A 15,308-nucleotide genomic window follows, 5' to 3' on the forward strand; every position below is an offset into this window, starting at 1 on the left:
GGAGACATGAAGAACACAGAGGGCACTTCCAGAGAAATGTTCTCAAATACGAGGCTCACTTTCACTTACTTCAAAGGGATTTCTTCTAGCTTAGAGAAAGGCATTTGAACTTGCAGCTCCACTTCTTTTTCAAAAGAAGTCAAGTACCGGAGTGTCTTCGCCTGCCATCTTGTGGCTGACTGGGGTACGGAAAGGGAAGTAGTAGGACCAAGGCTTGTGCAACAAGCTGGATTGCCTGCTTTGGAATAGGATCTATTAGATACCGGGGCTGTAAAGAGAGCCAGAAAATACCGCAGGTCCTTGTCCTCATGGAGCTTACAGTCTGTAAGAAAGGAGAAGGATATTAATTGAAAAATTTTACAAACCTGTATAGGACTGCAAGAACAAAAAATGCTGTTTAGGAGAGGTACTTGAAGCTTTGAGAAGGAATTCAAATTCCACCCAGGCAGGAAAGTGGAGAAAACTTCCTGAGGGCTTACTGGGTGCAGAAGAGAGCAAAGTTGATAGAGAGAGAAGGGCATCTGTAAAAAACCTGTGGCAAGATGAAAGCAGGGGAATGCGGGGAAGCTCTGGTATGAGAGAGGACAGGGAATTAAAGAGGGCTGACTATGCAGGGCCTCAAAGACCATGAAAATGCATGTGTCCTATAAGCAGAGTGAAATTGTAAATGATATTTTTAATTTACCATTTTATTTTGAAATAATTTTCAGTTTCAGGACACTTGCAAAAATAATACAAAACCATGCAGAGCACTCAATACATTCTCTCCCGCTGATACCCAGATACACCAACTTTTAACATTTTGCTGTATTTACCATGTCATTCTATCTGTCCATCAATTATCTATCTACCTGTTTTCTTTTTTAATATATATATATTTTTAATTTTCTTTAGTTTCTTTTAAATGTTACATTCAAAAAATATGAGGCTCCCATAAACCCCCCACCCCACCCATGCCACCCCTCCCCCATCAACAAACTCTTCCATCATTGTGGCACATCCACTGCACCCATCTACCTATTTTCTAAACATTTGAGAGTAGATCATATACATCATGCTCCTTGAACACATAACACTTCCATGTATATTTCCTAAGAACAAGAATATTCTCTAATGTAACCACCTTACGTACAATTATCAAGTTCAAGAAAGTTAACATTAATATAAAGCTTAAACTCTATATTCCAGTTTTTCCCTATGTCCCAACAATGTCCTGTGGGGCATTTTCTCCTCCATTGTTAGATTCAGTCCAGGATCATGGATTGCATTTAATTGTCATTGTCTCATTACTGCTTTTTTCTTTTATCCCCGCCCCCCATGACTTTTTGCTTGCTGTCTGTTCTCTACGTCCATTTACTGTGCATTATTCTGTGTCTGTATTTATTTTTATTTATCCCCTCCCCTTGCAGCTTGCTTGTTGTCTGCTCTCTGGGTCCATTTGCTGCACACTCATCTGTGTTTTTGCTTTTCTCCCTTTTCGTTGCGTCACCTTGCTGAGTTGGCTCTCCACGGCGCCTGTGGTCCAGGAGCACTTGGCAGTGCTTGCAGGCCAGCAGCTCTCTGCAGCGCCTGGGCCAGCAGCTCTCTGCAGCATGCAGGCAAGCCTGCCTTCACAAGGAGGTCCCAGGACACAAACCCAGGGCCTTCCATATGGTAGACAGGAGCCCAACTGATTGACTCACAGCCGCTTCCCTTGCTTTTCTTTTTAATTGCAATACATATATACAACATAAAAGTACCCATCTCAACCATTCCCAAGCGTAACATTCAGTGGAATTAATCAAACAATGTTGTACTCCCTCACCACCATCCATTATCAGAACTTTTCCATCATTCCAAAGATGCTTCACCCACTACACATGAAGCTCCTGTGATAGCTTGAAGTTCTTTTATGAACCCCAAAAAGAGAAGGATGATGTTTTTGAACTAATCCATTCCTGTGGGTGTGAGATCGTGTTGATTGGACCCCATCAGTGAGGCATGACTCAGGCTGAGTCTCCACCCTCCTGCTGGGTCTGATATAAATGGAGACGTGGAGGAAAAGGGGAGCTGCCATATTATATTGATCCTGCCACGTGAGAGAGAGGACTGCAGGAAAACAGAAGGCCCGAAAGGCCCAAGGAGCTGAGGCCCAGCGAGAAATGAGCCATATGCCTAACTCACAGCTGAACTCAGAGAGAAAGCAAAGCAGCCAAGACTGATAGACAAGCCCGATGCCTAGTAGCCCAGAGCTGACCTCCAGGAGCGGTAGATTCTGGAGGGGAAGGAAGAGACCTCAGCAGAGATGGGAGCCATGTTGCTTTGCCACATGACTGGGCAACAGTAGGTGACTTTGGTGAGAAAGCACCACTGATGGTGCCTTGATTTGGACATTTCATTGCTTCAGAATTGAAAGCTATTACCCAAACAAATTTCCCATTATAAAAGCCAACCCATTTCTGGTACTTTGTATCAGCAGCCCTTTGGCAAATTAACCCCCTGTGGCAGTTTGATATTGTTTATGAATTCCAAAAATAGATATTGGATTATGTTTGTGAACTGCTCTGTCTCTCTGGGCATATTATATTGGATTGGATTCACAGGTTTCAGTTTACTCGATTAAATTATGATTAAGGCTTTGATTGGGCAACTTCAGAAGGGACAGGGACTCACAGCAAAAACCACAGAGCAGAGCAGACAGTGGAGTTTTGATACTGGAGTGTTGGGCTAGAGCCCAGGAAGTAAACCCACAGGAGAGAGTAGAGCAGCTGAGCCCAGAGAGAATCAAGCCCTGGGAAGAGAGACAAAGCCTAGACAGCCTGACAGTCTACAGCTGACCTTGTGGAGAATCAGAGCAGCTGAACCCAGAGAGAAATGAGCCCTGGGAGAGATTTATCCCAGTCTACTGCTGAAACTGGAGGAAGCTGGGGCCACAGAACCTGAAGAGGGAGGAAAGCTGAACATTGGCAGCCATCTGGCTCCAACAGGCAGCAACAGACTTTGGTGAGGGAAGTAACTTATGCTTTATGGCCTGGTAAATGTAAGCTTCTACCCCAAATAAATATCCTTTATAAAAGCCAATGGGGAAGCAGACATGGCTCAACTGACAGAGCATCTGCTTACCATATGGAGGGTCCAGGGTTCAATACCCAGGGCCTGCTGGCCCATGTGGTGAGCTGGCCCACACGCAGTGCTGCCGCACAAAGGACGCAGGGGTGTCCCCCACTTAGGAGTGCCCCACCAACAAGGAGCGCACCCACAAGGAGAGTCGCCCTATGCGAAAAAAGCACAGCCTGCCCAGGAGTGGCACTGCACACATGCAGAGCTGATTTGGCAAGATGACGCAACAAAAAAAAAGAGACGCAGTTTCCCAGTGCTGCTGACAAGAATGCAAGCGGATGTAGAAGAACACACAACAAATGGACACAGAAAGCAGACAAAAGAGGGAAGGGGAGATAAATAAATAAAATAAATCTTTAAAAAAAAAAAAAAAGCCAACAGATTTCTGGTATTTTGCATCAGCACCCGTTTGGCTAACACATACACACCCAGTTCTCCCTCCCCGTGCCCCTTGTAACTTGTACTCTACTTTCTCTATGAATTTTCTCTATGAATATTCTAGTTATTTCATGTAAGTGAAATAATACAATATCTGTCCCTTTGTGTTTCACTTATTTCACTCAGCATGGTATCTGCATGGTTCATCCACGTAGCAGCATGTAACAGAACTTCATTCCTTAAGGCTGAGTAATATTCCCTTGTATGTATAGACCACATTTTGTTTATCCGTTCATCTGCTGATGAACACTTGGGTTGTTTCCACTTTTTGGCTGTTGTAAATATTGAAAATAATGAACAGTGTTGTACAAATATCTTTCTCAGTCCTTGCTTTCATTTCTTTGGGGTATATGCCTAAAAGTAGGACTGCCAGGTCAAATAGTAATTTTATGTTTAACTTTTTGAGAAACCGCCAAACTGTTTTCCACAGCAACTGAACTATCTTACATTTCCACTGACAACATACTAAGTTCCTGGTTCACCAACTCTCACCAATGCTTATTTTCCTTTTTTTTTTTTTAATAGTCATTCTAGAGAGTGGAAGGTAGTATCTCACTGAGATTTTGATTTGCATTTCCCTAATGTCTAATGATACTGCATATCTCTTCATGTGCTTCTTGGCCACTTGTGTATTATCTTTGGAGAAATGTCCATTCAAATCTTTGCCCATTTTATAATTGCATTGCTCATCTTTTTGTTGTTGACATAATGAGTTTAAGCAAAGGTTGGATGTAATCAGAATTACATTTCAAAAAGGTCACAATGTATCAATCAGAGTCCAATTAGAAGAGAGAAAACTACACAGCAACCTGTTTTTGTTTTTTGTTACTATTTAATTTTTTCATTTTCAATTCCACAAACCAATTTGAACAGAAAAATTTCCATATAAAGAAGTTAAAAACTATTTCACAGGAGATTCGAGTGACAAGGTGTAAGAGAAAGGGTTAAGTTTAGCTTTCACTTGAAGGTGAAGCTAAAACCAGTTCTGCAGTTAAAGTAAGGAGGGAAAGGGGCAAATTTGAAAGAGGTGCCAAATTTAAAGGCAGATCAGTTCTGAGTTTGAAAGTGGCACCAAGTTTGAAAGTAGAGCCAACTACCAAGCCACCGGAATGTAGGGAATGGGAGCAGTAACTAAGAGTAGGATCCCACATAAGTTAATTAGACCTCTCAGGCTCTAACCTCTGAAGAATCCAATCAATGGGGAACAGAGAGGGACCTGCATGTCAGGCTTAGGGTATAAATGTTGTTTCTTGTTTGGTGCACCAGCCATTTTATCCACGTCACGCACACGTTCTTACAAGATCGTTAATAAAATTCTTTCCCCCTCCACAATTGGGTGAGCTTTTGTTCTCTTAGAGATGCAGCTTTCTTTCTAACAAAGGGATGGGCCTATAAGAAATAAAGAACTATAAAAAATACACAGGCATAGCTGATAGAAGGGGCAGCCGCCCTCGGCAGGCACTGAGATCCAGACCTGGCTCACTAGACGGTGAGACTTGTTGGAAATCCACCCTCTACAGTGAAAGCTGTTCAAAGGAAAATAACTCTCTGGAGGCACTTGTTGCGACCACCCATGGAGGGTACCAGGGGACATTTGTGCTCTGGGGCTGGAGAAGCCACCCACCAGGGTTGGCACTAGGAAGCACTAGTGCTGTGGAAGCCAGACCCTGGAAAGCCTGGCCTCCTGTCTGGGGCGGAAAGTAGCACCCCCCAAGTGGGAATAAACACCTTCCTCCCACTGTCTCTCCTGAGCTCGTTACCAGCAAAACTGAACATTGTGCCGGCTAGAAAGGAAAACTATTAATATTTAAAGGACCCAGTTCCGAACTGAGTAAACAATGCAGAATGGGTTTGAAGCTGAGAGGCCATGTCTTGATTACTAGCATACCCTGGCATCTAAGTGGAGAACCTTCCAGAAGATTAACAGAGCAGGTAACAGGTGCTTAAGCAGTCCAGAAGAGGAGAAAGTGGTAGAACCTGCAGGTTGCTGACAGAATGTATTATACTAGCGAGTTCCCCATGGACCACAGGAAGGATAACTGACAGCATGGCTTATGTTCCTTGTTCTCACTGGCTTTGAAGAAGAGCTGCCTCCTGCGGATGGCAAGCTGGGGGAGCAAGGAGGCTCCGCTGTCACCAACCCTAAGTCAAGAGATTGGCAGCAACAGCTGTAATGGGCTTGGTTCTTTCTGTACAAAACCCACAGGCTTAGTATTGCTCCCAAAAGACAGGCTTGCCAGGCTTAACAAGAGCATCTGGTGCAGCCAAAGCTACACCCAGTGGCTAGCGGCAGCCAGGCTTACAAGGGCTGTGGGGACTGAAGACTTACTAGAGAAAAAGAGGGCATGGCTGGCGACAGACGTTCTCTCGCTTTTAAATGGCCCTTTTGATGGCCCACAGGTCTTCAGTTTACTAGATCTCAAGGCTGTGAGAGGGGCAGAGGCAGGGAGAGGGCGCTGAAGAGCCACAGGCTGTTTGTAAGGAGGCGTTGCCCCTCATTTCTTCAAATTATTCACCTCTGCCCAGTGATTGAGCTTGAGAACCGACTGAAGAGGCAGAGCTGAAGTAAATGTCAGCAACTATCATTTACTACTGAAGCACAAAAACAAACGATTTTTAGAAGGTTTTCGGGACAGTAGGGCTGAGGAGGGAGTGGTGACCTTTTTTTTTTTTAATAAACCCTTCTGAATGGTTGTTGTTTTTTTAAGTGGGGAGAGGTGGAGAGAAGTAGGAGAGCTTTGAATTGGGTGAGAATCGTGTTGTATAACTCGGGGCTGGTAAAATTACTCTTGGGTCTGAAAAAGACTAGAGGACTTATTACCTGAGATTGACCACGTAAATTGTTGCATGCACCAGACATGGTCAGTGGGTTAAGAGTGAATCTGCTTCTAACTCCAATTCGACAGACGGGAAGCAACCCACCTGTCCCACCTGCACAGCTTTGAATTAACAGCCTGGTCGCCAGCCATAAATAACGACCCAGCCCAAGGAGAGGCAACCGGAAAGAGACCAAGAAAAGAAGGAAACCATCTAAATTTCCGGTTTGCACGGGGCTGCAAAAATATTCCATCGTATGTCCACAACCAGACTTTAACCAATTCCCTACTGGTAGACAGAGCGAACTTTCTTCACCACAAACTCCTAGGAACGAAACGCCTGAGAGAGCGAGCGACCACCGGCCAGGACGAGCTCCACGCAGCGCGGAAGCTCCGCCTCGCGCCGGAGCCTGCGCCTGCGCGCTGCCGCCCGCGCCGTGAGGCCTGCGCCTGCACTGCGCACGCGCCCAGGTCGGCGCTTCCCATGCCCGTCTGCAGGTGAGGGGCGGCTCACCTGGAGTCCTCCTCCGGAAAGAGCAGTCTCCACTCCTCCTGCTGCGTTGAGGCACCGTCTCCGGGTGGTTAGGGGTGGCTCCTCCCCAGGCTCGCCGGCCGCGCGCCCTCCCCCGCCCACCTCAGGTGGGGCGGGGCTCCGAGGTGGGAGGAGCCTACCCGAGCCGAAGCCCCGCCCCGCCTACCTGCCTCGGCCAGGTGGGTTGGTGTACTACACTACAGCTTGATTAGGATTGACGCGCGTAAAGCTCCTGGCGCATTTATAAGTAAACCGCCGCTCTTATTACCTACCTCCTCGTCTACACACCTTCCTTCTGGTCTCAGAGTTGGGCTCTTCCTCCCTCAAATTAACCCTGAACACCTCGTCATCTTCCACTTTCTCAAGAACCACCCTATCTGCTCCTCAACTCACTGGACGCTTCTCCCCAACTCCACTCACCTCCGGGCAAGGTCACCGGTAGTTTTGTCATTAAATCCCTGGAAGCCATGTCATTTAAACACTTAGGCGGGCTGGATCCTCTGCAGCATCTGGTCCACCTGCCTGTAACACTGTGACCCTCCCTGCCGCCCCAGGATGCTCCCACTAGTGCTTTTCGTGCCTCTGACCACTCGATTCTGTGCCTCGCGTTTCTCTTCCTTGCCCCGCCCGACCTCGCTACATTCCGAGTCCTCAGTTTTTCTTTTCCTCTCCGCACTTCCGCACTTTCCTGGGGTGATCTCCTTCATGTCATTTTCTAGTGGGTGATGACTCCCAAGCCCGTGGCTCTAGCCCAGTCTCCTCTGAGCTTCAGGCTCTTGGTTATCCAAGCAGGCACCTCAAACTTAGCACCTCCAAAACGTGCCCCTATCCCTGCAAGCCTGCTTCTATTCCCGTACCTTCTCTTTGTTTCTTATTTCTGAAATGGCATCATGTTTGTTTATTTCTGAAATGGCCGGAGCCAGAGGTCTAGGAGCCACCTTAGACTTCTCTCCTTCCCACTCAGCTGGGGGTCAGGTCCATAGGGAACAGCCTCCCACTGGGGAGTGCTCCCAGGAGCAGCACCTGTGGGGCAAGGGAAGCAGGACAGGCTGGCAGGCGAGGTTAACCTCCATGCGGTTCTGCAGCTGCCAACAGTGCCTTCAGCCAACCCTATGGGGAGCTCTGGGCCCGGTTGCCCCACCTTGGGGCAAGGGGCCACTTATACCTCCAGCCAAGCTGTCACTGGACACGGGATGCTCTTTGCCAAAGGCAATTCCTAGAGGCGCCCTGGGCAGAGAGCCCTCAGCCAGCGACACTCCCAGCATTGGAGGGATGAGCTGCCCAGGTCTTGAGAAGCAGAATCTGGTTGTCTTACCACAGCACCCACCACATACCCATATTCAGAGTTAATCACCAAGGGCTTTGCTTATTCTCCCATTTCAATTTTCAAATAAGAACCCCCTCCCTTTTAGACTATCCTCTACTATTCAAAAATGTGAGGGTCTAAGTGTGCCAGGCAGTGGGCCAGGACTGAGTGGTGGCCCAAGTGGACACAGGTCCAAAATAATCACCCAAATATAAAATTTAAAATTACAAATGTTCTGAAAAAGAGTGCAGGATGCTATAAGATATATAATGGGGGAGGCTTGCCCAGCTGGGGAGTGAAACCAGGGAGTGTCATTGGAGCTGGAATCTGAGAGATGATTGGGAGCTAACTAGGTATGTGCTACTTGTAGGGTTGGGTGGGAGTGGGAACCATGTGGACAGGCAAAAGGCATTACCTGTGCAAAGGTCCTGAGGCAGGAAGGACCTGAAGGAAGGCCAGCAAGCCTGGAATGCAGGCACTGAGCAATGGGTGATGAGGATAGAGAGGCAGGCAGGAGCCAGTTCATGCAGTTAAACATTGGGATCATTTTTCCTAAAAGTAATGAAAGCCACTGAAGGGTTTTATCTGTATGTAGTAAAGTGATATCCCCTGGTTAATTAGAATAGTTGACTATTTCCAATTATTGCAGATAAAATACATCTTATTATAGATATACAAAATGGTTCAAAGCTAAATTCAGCTCATGTCAAATACTGGGAACAAAAAAAGATTCAATGCTGACATTATAACTAAAATAGCCAGCATCTCTAACTCTAATGGCTGCTCATAGTTCCTTCAAACAATAACACTTAGCTGTTACCAAGTGCTTATTAAGTGCTAGTGTGTTGAGTGCTTTGCATAAATTACCCAGCTTAGTAAGACATCTTTAATGGGTACTATTCACAAACTGAGACAGAAAGTGTAACTTGCACAAGTTCTCGCAACCACTATATGACAGAGCAAGCCATGAAGCCACAGGTCGGTTTATAAAGCTAAAGCTCTTGACCACTACACTGAAATACCCCCACAAAAGCAGTGGGAAACACCCACCCTCACCTGTTTCCACACTGCCTTAACTTCCTGCTCATCAGATCAGAACCCCTTTGTAAATCAGTGCCAGTCTGACTCAAGCCCAGGTTTGGGACACACACACACACCCTAAGACACCATACAACTACAGGGTACCTTTTAGGGGCCACTCCTAGAACCAGAACACTTTCTCCTGGTTGATCCCACCCACTGCTGACTTACTGCCCCCCTTCCCAGCCCATGATTTTGATGATTTTGATGGCCCAGTCTTTTCTAGCTGAGCCCACCTGTTCTAACAGGTATGTGCTAGAGAAATGCGAACTTTCCTGAACATGAACCACAGAAACACCAGGAGATAAACCCACTGTAGTACTCCCCTAATGTTCTATCAATCCATTTGGGATTTTCAATGTTAAAGCTCCATCCCCTTTCCTAATCAAGAGCTGATTTATTCCAAACTATAGTTTATAAACAATTATGAGACTGCCCACTAGATGTCAGCCTTGAGCTGGACAGGGACTTCCTGGGAGGGAGCAGGCTTAAGAACAGAAAATATTTGGAGTTTAGGGGATTTCCTTTGAAGTGTGTTCTAAGATAGGGATTGCAGTTTTCTTTTTGTATATAAACAATGATCTTATTTTTCAATGACTATAAATATAATGAATTCGATCGTGTCACTCTTCTGCTCAACACACTCCTATGGGTCCTTTTCTCCTTCAGAGGAGAAATTAATATCTTTACTGCAGCCTACCATACCCCACTCCTTCCACGCTTCCCTCTTTGCCCCACTTCACCCACAACTGTCCCCCAAACACACCTGGAACTCTTTTCCCAGAGTCACCCGTATGGCTTGCTCTCTCATTAGACTAAGGACAGTGCCGCCCCCTTACCAAGTTGTCCTTTCTAAAGGAGCACACAGCCCACACCTCCACAGCCCTCACACCTCTCATCCTGATTTTCCCTCACACCACACTACCTGACATACTGACTTCCACATTGTTAGTCTGTCTCTGGAATGTTCTCTGAAAGCAGGGACACTGACTTGTTCTCAGTGTTGTCCCTAGAGCCTAGAACAGCACTGTGTGAATAGGAGATGCTCCTAAATACACGTCAAGTGAATACATAATCAGAAGGCAAAGATATTTGGGGAAAATGTCGTAATTCAAAGAATCATTCATTTTCATTTGGTACATATTGTGGTCACCCCTCGGGCTGAAGTGTGGTTTGCTGGCCTGGCGGGGGAGCGGCTGCGGCAGGCCAAGCCGCTGCCCCCATAATAGGGTGGCTGGTCGGACTCACCGCCACCCCTGAAGGAAGCTCGGCATGGGCGCAGAGTGCCCTCGGGTCTCCCCTTCTCGGCAGCCATGCTTCCGCGGCCGCCCCTCCTCCCGGATGGCGCCACCCGATGCCTTGTGGGGCAGCACCCTTCTTCTTCTTTCTCCCTGCGGAAAATTCCAGTCTGCCCTTTTCCCCTCCCCCGACAGCAGCAACAGCCAGGCGTGGGCGGAAAAATCCAGTCTGCCCTTTTCCCTCCCCCCGACAGCAGCAACAGCCAGGAGTGGGCGGGAAACTCAAGTCTGCCCTCCACCCCAGCAACAGCAGCCACCAATCCCTAAACCCTGCCCCTTCCCCCAGCAACAGCAACAGCCAATCCCTAACCACCACCCCTCCCCCGTCCAGTACCGCCCACTGACCTTTCGCCGGCAACCAATCAGAACAGGGCGTGGCTTCGACCAATCAGCCTTCCCCAGCCCCTATAAAACTGTTGCCTCTCCCTCAATAAGGTGGACTTGCCTGTTTACCTTGTCTCCGTGGTAGTTCTTCTGCCGTGCGCCCTCCAGTCCTGAGAGCCCCCCAACAAGGGCCTGGCCTCCCTTGTCCCCAGTTCGTCGCCTGCTTCTCCGGGCGACCCCTTCGTCGCCTGCTTCTCCGGGCGACCCCTTCGTCGCCGGCTTTGCCGGGCGACCCCGTCAGCCGAACCGCGCAACCCCTTGTGAGACCGATCCCTCGTCTGCTGCCGGACCGACCCCTCGTCCCAGGTGGGACCGACCCCTCGTCCCAAGCGGGACCGACCCCTCGTCCAGAGCTGGACTGACCCCTCGTCCACAGCCAGACCCCACCTCTACCGACCGAGCAAGCCGCCGCAACATATGAAATACTTAATATAAAGGAGGCATTGAATTATGGGAGGATACAAAAGACATTCTCTTATGGCTGGGACCATCAATCCCTGCACTTGACTCTGAATCTCGGGGAGGATGTGTGCGAGTACTAGAAAAGCTTTTATAAAGCACTAGATGAATGTAAGAATCCTGGCTTCCTGCTGTAAAGACTTTCTAAGAGAAGCTATTGGAATGCAGCTATTGAAAGCCCATCGTGGAGCACCAAGGAGCCCCAGAAATAGGATGTATTTGTCTCCAGGCACTTCATATACTGCCCTGCCTCCAGACAGACTGTTCAACTCTTAAAGCCTCCCTGGAAGGGGCTATTTCTGCAGAGCAGGAGCCTTTCCTTGTGGACAAATCCATTTTCTTTTGCTTTGTCCTATGACACCGAGACCACCTAGTTACCTGTCTCCAGGTTGCTCAGCGTGCACTGGGGAGCTCCTGGCTTTGATCGTTAATAAGCATTGGAGAGCACTGTTCTCTTAGCCTGGAAGATTCATGATTAAGTTTCCTTATTTCCACACTAGTCTCCCCATTCCTACATCACATGCCCCTGGGGAAAATGTAATTCTTTTTTGAGGGCCAGAGAGAGACAAGAAAAATAACCCACCATATGCAGTGGTGGATCATGGAGCCACAGGAGTCAATTACAGGCTTTTGGGGACCCAATTTTAGCCACTTTCCAGCCTCTCTAACCTTTCGGTGTTGTTACATTGGATAGGGAAAAAAAAAAAAAAAAAAAGAGATGCTTGAGCCAATTCTCACTGGAAAGTTTTCTCAAGAATGGCTTGTAAATCTTAAGTGGTTTTACTTTCCAACACAAGTTTGCCTGAGACGTTAGCAATTTCCTTTTACAGAGGAAAGTAGCATGAGTTCCAAGTAGAGACAATATTTTGGTGCGTTTGCCTCATGAGTCCACAACCTATGTTTTTTTTTGGATATTTGCTCTCATTGAAGAAAATTTAGTCCCATTTCTTGACTGTAAATAAGCATATGAATGCTTCCTTCTGAAATCTGCCTCCTCTATTCCTTTGAAATAGAGCCAAGTGCATCCCATACATAATTCTGATTTTTTTCTTTATGGAAACATTCCAAATAAATGTGGCCACTTGGAAGGTGCTAAGACAATTTAAAGTGATAAACTTTCAATGGATTTTATTCTACCCTAGAACCATATATCTATATAACCATGGCTTGCTGAACAAATATAAAAAGATTATTCAGATAAAAGGCCTAATGAGGTCCTATTATGTTATGAATATTGGCCCATAAGATTATCTGGATAACTTGGCTGCTTTGCAATATTATTTTATGCTGTGGGCAAAACCCAGGCAGTAATACCTTAATTGACACACAGCAGTAAGTTGAGCCAAACCCTCCAAACCGCAGTGCTCATTGTAGTTCTGAATTTAGAGTCTTTAGTGTTTCTCTTAATTTAAAGTGAATTCCATTATGGGGGTTTTGGAAAGCAGTGTTTGAGGAGAAAGCATTCTTGTACCTCCAAAAGTGATGGAAACTGAGCAGCAGATTAGTGGTAATTTCATTTTAAGGAGAACATTCTTGAATAAGAGGGTCCAGGGAGAGTTGTTCAGAAGAATGACTTAATTTAGATGTTAGCCAACTCTATTTTATTTTATTTACTCCCTTCAAAGGCAAATGGCCTGAATTTTTCATGGAAGCCCAGTTTCAATGTTCTGTATTTTGTCTAGCAAGCATATAGTCCAGCCCTGTACTCTGGGCAGCTGGGATCTGTACATCCAGCTTGCTCCCCTCAACTTGGTACTCAAGATTGGCACCTCAATTCAGTGTGTCCAGTACGGGCCTCACAAGGAGCAGCTAATCTGACTGATGATGTTCACTGAGCTGTTTACCCCTGGACATTAGGTCTCAAAGGCACGTACTACGCTGTGGCTTCAGATTAAACCCTACATTCATGTGGTGGGAAGGGGGACGGGGGTCTCCTGGCCTGGGGCAGCAGCCTCTTCTCTGCCCTCCGAGCAGGGGTCATCTGCAGAGCGGTCATCTGCAGAGGGCAGGCCCTCCATTCCTGCAGCTCTCCCTGGTTGAGTATATGACGCAGGCCCGTGGGCCTCACCACTGGCTGGTAAATGAAGCCTGCTTCTGCTCTGCAAAACTAACTCTCCCCATTGCCACACCAGAGGGTGCAGGTCCCCAAGGTGACAGGAAGGTCTATCTTGTCTTGGGTCTCAGCCACATTCTCCAACAGGATTGACCAGACACTATGCAAGAAGGGGAATTTATTAGCCATTTGCCCAGCCAAGTCACAAGGATGACACTTTGATCTCTATCTTGCTGGTGATGGGTGTCTGAATTCTCCACCAGCCAGAACCTTGGAAGGGAAGTCGTTTGGGTAACACCAAACTTCATCCTGACCTCCTAATACGTTTCAGATAGCATGACTCAGATCTAATATTGCAGACTCCACAGGATTAGCATTTGAAGCCAAACTGCCACGTGAAGAGACCCAGGCCCTTGCTGCAACCACAGCAGCTGATTGGAGCAGCTACGTGAACCTGGGAGACTGGCCTTGGCCAATGGAGCAGATTACAGCAGATTTTATTGCATGTTGGCTAGAAGGTAAAGCACATCTTTAGCTGGAATCCCCAGATGACAATTAATTGAGATTAGAAAGAAGAAAAATCCTAAGAATCAAGAGTAGCTTTTCTCGGACCACAAATGGGCAAGAAATCTGGCCTTGGGCAAAGACAGAGTTGGGAGAGGCGCTCTTCCCACAGCATTAGACTTCAAAGGAATTACAATGCTGGCCATTACAGCTAGAATAAGCAGGCTTCTGGGGAGCCTTTGGGAGTTTCAGGCATAGGTTCCCTTTGTTTCTCAGGCTACAGAGGAACTAGTAACCAAGGATGGCAGAGCAGAAGCTTATCAGGAGCATGCTGCCTTAAAATACTTCCCGTCTCACTGAATGGCATAACTGCTTGCCCAAGTCAGAAACTTGGCCATCACAACCCACTCCATGCTTACCCCCTTCACAGCTGCTACTGTTTTGGTTAAGGTACTTCTCTCATCTGCAAAAATAAAGCAAAGGCCCTTTGACTGGTCTCTCTGCCTCTGGTCTATTAACATCTTTTCTAAAATGTCGGTCATGGCACTCCTCAGCTTAAAATCCCTCACTGGCTCTCGGCCTTCAATATAAAATCCAAACACCTTCATACAACTCTTCTAGCTGCACCTTGCCTTGAATTCTGTTACATGCTGGTCTCTGGATTAGTCTTCAAATACCAGCCTAAGCATCACCTCCTCTTGCTTTCCCTGGTACCCCCCTCTCCAGATTCAGATGTTCTTCATCTATGCTCTCATATCATCTTTTGCTTAAATCTGATTAAACCACATCGTACAGTGATTGTTGGTTGCATGTTTCTCTTCTCCACCAGAAGAGTTTAAGTGCAGGGGACCATGTCTTTGGTATCTGGGTTCATGGTACCTAAGGGTACCTTGTATATGAAAGTGCCTCCAAGTATGATGACACAAAGATGAGTCCCACCAAAGATGGTCCCACCCTTGAGAAGCAGTCTAGGGGGATAAATGGCTACAAAAATTAATAACTATAATCCAAATCAAGTGTTAGGCCAGAGGGATGATCCAAATGCTATGTAAATATCTTCTACCTCTCCAGTTCCATCATCTTTTATACAACATTAGCCACAGTCTGCATTTTTGCTTAGGCCATCTCCCAAAACACTATGAGCAAGATAGGGGGTGGCAAGATAAGGACTGTGGTCTATTCTTCTTTGCATCCTCAGTGCCTCATACAGAATTTGGCATAAAAGGTGCTATATATACTGAACATATCAAGTGAGTACTGCCCTTCCTGGAGGGGTGGGGGTGGGGTGGGGAGGTGACCCAGGAAAGCTAAAAAGAGGAAATGGACATCAATGAAATTG

Source organism: Dasypus novemcinctus, chromosome 8 (genome assembly GCF_030445035.2).
Source record: "Dasypus novemcinctus isolate mDasNov1 chromosome 8, mDasNov1.1.hap2, whole genome shotgun sequence".
Lineage (NCBI taxonomy): Eukaryota > Metazoa > Chordata > Mammalia > Cingulata > Dasypodidae > Dasypus > Dasypus novemcinctus.